Source organism: Penaeus monodon, chromosome 5, assembly GCF_015228065.2.
Source record: "Penaeus monodon isolate SGIC_2016 chromosome 5, NSTDA_Pmon_1, whole genome shotgun sequence".
In the NCBI taxonomy this organism is placed as follows: domain Eukaryota; kingdom Metazoa; phylum Arthropoda; class Malacostraca; order Decapoda; family Penaeidae; genus Penaeus; species Penaeus monodon.
In genome coordinates this window covers 27667666-27672665 of record NC_051390.1, presented here as the reverse complement: position 1 = coordinate 27672665, position 5000 = coordinate 27667666, and positions in this window count along the sequence as shown.

Below are 5000 nucleotides of genomic sequence, written 5' to 3'. Positions count from 1 at the left end.
AGTTAATAGTGTTATATGGATGGCAATAGTAGAGTGATGGAAGGTATCTGTTACAAGGGGCCCCCAAGGGAGTCCTGTAACTATAAGGGTTATACGAAACACCCCATGATCCTTTTAGTGAGCATATCTGGGGGTGATTTGATGTGAGGTGAAATAGGCCTATGTGAATAGGTATTACATCGTTCGGTCCCCGCCAGAGAAAGTGAAAAGGTGCAGCTAGCTAAACACTACAAACCTAAGCAAAAAAAAAAAAAAATCCTACTCACAGAAAATAAGTGAACAAAAATCCAAACGGATAACAGTGAGTGCATAAAGAAGGTATACAATGTAGAAACTAAATAAATCATATAAAATAATTTTAACCCATACAATGTATAACTCAGTATATCATATAAAATAACATGAACATTCATGTGACTCACGAAACGAAAATACAAATAACACAAACTTAATCATAGGAATAAGTAATATTTTAAAGCGTAAAATACGATGTAACAGTAACAAAGAATATACGTGGGAACATTAAAAGAAGATGTAGAAGATAAACACCGGACCTGGGCAGTGACAATGTAAGAGAATATACAACGCAAAGTGCTGACGGCGTCTGCATCACCAGTACTGACAGGCATTCTGCGTGCTAATGTCTTAACACTATGCAATGGTACAGTACAAACCAAGCACGACGGCTAATATACGAATAATGTAGACAGTATGGGCAGGCCATGGGTTAATGTGAGGGGGGAAGAAATCAAATGGATCCAAATGATCATCGAATGAAGGGGGGAATCTTACTTTCCCGCGATAGGGAGGGAAAAATTGCTGACAGAGAGGTTTAGCGAGGCCCTGCGAGAGCAAGGGGAAGACGGTGTGTATGAGTAGTGAAAATGATTATAGGGGCGTAAATGATGAGGCGGGAGTCAAGTCGAAAAAACCGCGGGGGGATAACGCACCAACGGCCACAAGATGCTGTTACAGGTGATGCTTAACTGCGTGTCGTAAAGAAGTATAATAAATGTTTTGTCGAAGGGTGAGCAGAAAGGGGCAGCCCCGTGACTTTTTAGTTAATAAACATGCAGGACGCGGAACGTTCCTGCCCGTGATCAGAGCCATATGGCAAGAGGAGTAAAAAATATGGTCGCTCGGGAACTAGAACGTCGAAACAGACTCGCAAACTGGACAAGACACGGGAGCAGGGGGTAAGAATATCAGAATGATATAAGGGAGAGAGAGCTATGGTCGCTTGACCTGAGATAATGTCGGTGTCAGGTGAGAGTACGTAAACATTTTTTGTCTAAGGAGAGGGGGAATGGGTGTATCCTGTAGGCTGTGAAGGAGGTGTCAGGCGAGGGGAATCAGATTGACAGGCGTAATAGGTGTAATGAGGTGTAGTAAAGGATTTTAGTTGTGAGTAAAGAAGAGTAATATTGTAAGCGAAAACAAGGTCGGTGGGGAGTGGTTGGGGAGATACGGTCACTGTGGGGGGAATAAGCGAGGGCATAACATTATAAGATAAGGTCATAAACAGAGTGTGCAAGTGGTCCACAAACAGACGGACACGAGACTGGTAAGGGAAATATGTGCAAGTAGGAGAGAAGAAATTTTGTTCACTAGCAATTTGGCTGCGCTTACCATCAGTATAGATGACCAGATTACGCGTAAGTTATTTAGAGAGTTTACTGTGTCACTAATAGAATAAATGCTTTGAAGGTCCCTTTAATTTGCGAACAACAGAGCCCAAGTGGCTCTCATATCACTGGAAACGAGCGTCAAGCTCATCGTGTATAGCGATGCTGAAAAGTACAAAGTAGCGTCGCCCATAAAATTGAATAAACCGCGGCGACACGACGTCACCGTGGGCGCGGTAGTCTGCCCTTTAAAAGGGTAACAAATCGTATCGAGATCCCGTTTAGAAACGATAGTCATGAGTCAGCCTGAACCGTGTGAGTGAGCTGTCCGTGGAAACGGGTGTGGAGTACTGGCCTATCAGGGAGAGGTGTGTAGATGCGGTGTTATAGAAGGAGGGGAGGATGCCAAGCTGATATCTCCCTCGACGTAGTTTCCGACGAATGCAATATTACCAACTTTGTAGTAGGTTGGAAGCCGGGAGGGAAGCGCCGGACAGGTTAAGGAGAGATAGGAGGAGCGGGATAAGCGTCATCTGTGGGGGGAGATATGTCAGCATCTCTGGGGTTCTGTCTATAAAACTCGTCCTCATAATTCTGCTGGCCAGCTTAAGGGTATCGAAATGGAACCAGGATTGAGAGGAGGGGACTATGCATTTGCATAACGTCTTGTTATTTCTGACCAATAAAACTCTGTAAGGACCCTCGAACTTAGGTGAAAGCTTAGGTGAAGGAACAGTCCTGTCAGTAGCTAAGTGGAAAATGAGCATACCCACATCAATGTGTTTACGCTGTGCAAGCCTGTGTTGTTGTCTAAGGATCCTATCCCTCTCCACTCTTAATGAACATGTGCAATTTTAAATTCCTCTTCTTACACATAGCTAACTTGATGTAGTTGTCATCATATACCGGTAACGTCGCTGTTCCAGCGGTTCATATGGCAAACGTCCTGTCCTCGCCATAAATGATAGAATGAGGGATGTCACCTAAGGAGCTGTGGAAAGTACTGTTGATCGCCATCTGAATGATAGGTACCCATACATCCCAACAAGAAGTGGAAGAAGCCAGTGATGTCCACAGCATCGTCCTATTTAATCTTTCCGTAATTCGTTACCCTGCGGCCTATAGGGTAATATTTTGATTTTCTTGATCCTGAGCATACTGCAGAGAGAATGTAGGAGTGAGTTGTTGAACTTAGACCCATTATCTGAAACAATCTCATCCGGGGTGTTATGCCTACAAATTACACTTTCCAGGAACGCGCGGGAGACCGTAGTAGCAGACTTGTCGGGAATGGGGACAAGCTCAAAGAATCTGGAAAAATTGTCTATGAAGACTAAGAGATTCCTATTGCCTGTAGCAGAAACAGACAAACCTGAGAGGACGTAAATACTGACACGCTGAAAGGGTTCTATCAGGGATGTTTAGGTAAGCGTAGGGGATGGTACCAACAAGAGCCCTTGTATAATGGACACAGCTGGCATCTACGTACATGTTCTGTGATCCGAGACGCTAGTCGGGGGAAGAAATAACGTGATCTTGCGGTCTTAATTGCTTTGTCAACGCCAGAGTGGGAGGACATGAGGCTTCGTGGAGGAGTTTAAATACCGTGGGTACAAGAGTCTCAGGGATAACCAGCTGATTGTATGTGTGTCTTTGACAGGATCCACGCCCTCTCCTTGGGGTGGAACGGTGGAACAGGAGTCCATCCTTGAGAAAAAGGTCCTTCGTGGGAATGTGGGATCGTCTGGGCAAGGGTAATGACGGATTTCCCTTATAATAGTGTAATCAAATCAGAATAAAGTGGATCCTCCCTCTGTTGCTTGCGCACGTCGTGGGCTACTAGGACATCGAGATGAAAAAACAGGCATGGGGGATAATAAGTCAGCGACTTTGTTAGTTGCTCCTGGAGTGTAGCGAATTGTAGGGTTAATTCTAATAGTGCCCAATCCATCTCGCCTGATGACCAGTAGGCGACTTGGAGTCAGTGAGGAGGTAATATAATGGCCGGATGGTCCGTCAGGACTATCTTCCTGAAATGTTTCAGGGACCAAAAAACAGCCAACGCCTCTAGGTCAGTGATGCTGAAAACGAGACTCTGCCCCGTTCAGCTTTCTGCTAGCATAAGCTATGGGTTGGAGGCGCCTGGCAGACCTCTGCATGAGGGCGGCACCCAAACTTGTTAAAAGTTATTAAAATCGGGGAAACCGAGGACAGGGGTTTCCCCGTCAGGAGTTTTCTTAATGTATCAAATGAGCGTCCTTCGATAAGAGCTTTTAGAGTGGGTGAGCAATGGAGGCAAATCCCTTTAGAATGGTCGGGAAATCCTGCTAACTAAGGAAAGAAATTAACTTGCTTGACATTATTCAGGGCGGGAAAATCCAATATATCTTTTACTTTACTGGAGTTAGGTGATATACCAACAGAGTTGATAGTGTACCCTAAGTATTCAATCTGCTCTCGGAAAAAAGAACATTTCTTAGGATTTATAGTTAAACCTACCTTGGACAGTCTCTAAAAAAAAATTCTAAACTTAACTTCATGGTCAGTCACAAACATTAGAAACAAATAGCAACGTCGTTGAGGTATAACGACTTGCCATAAGACGAGAAAATGTAATGGGAATTCTGAGTCCGAATGGCATTGACTTGAATTGAAAATGACCTTGTGGGGTGGAAAAGGCTGTAAACGCTCGAGAATTTACGTCGAGGTTTACTTAAAAGAAACCTGCCTGGGAAGTTTAAGGTGGAGAACATGGAAGGTCCTTTTCCCCACATCCTGCAGAAGCGATCATAGTGAGGGGATGAGGAAACAATCAGAAATAGTGAGAGCATTCAATTTACGATAGTCTACTACGGGGTGTAGGGAGCCATATTTCTTTGGCACTAAAATCATGGGGGCACTCCACGGTGAGGGGCTTGGTTCTTTAGATCCATCTCTAAAATTTTTTTTACTTTTTCACTGAAAAGCTTATCTACGGCGATGCGGTACATGGTATGCAGGAAAATAGACCGGCTTTGATCATTCTGTAACCGGGTTTCATGCTTGAGCACTGAGGTCCTTCCAATGGGGCGCTCTGGGGTTGGGAGCAATTGCGGGAATTCCTTGAAAAGATGCTGTAAAACAGCCCTACCTTTGCAAAAAGTCACTTGGTGTAAATCTGTAGATGATAGTGAGCCTGTGGCTGGAGATGCATGCGTCGGTGAGCCCGGGTAGGTGTGACAGGGTAACCCAATGTAGGTGTAGGGAAGTCGAACTCGACTAGGGAGTGGCGTGACCTCGCAGTCAAGCACTCTCGTAGCACGCTCAAGGCGGACCGGGGTCTCGCTAGAATTGATAATGCGTAAAACGAAAATGACCATCCCTTGCCTCATAGAG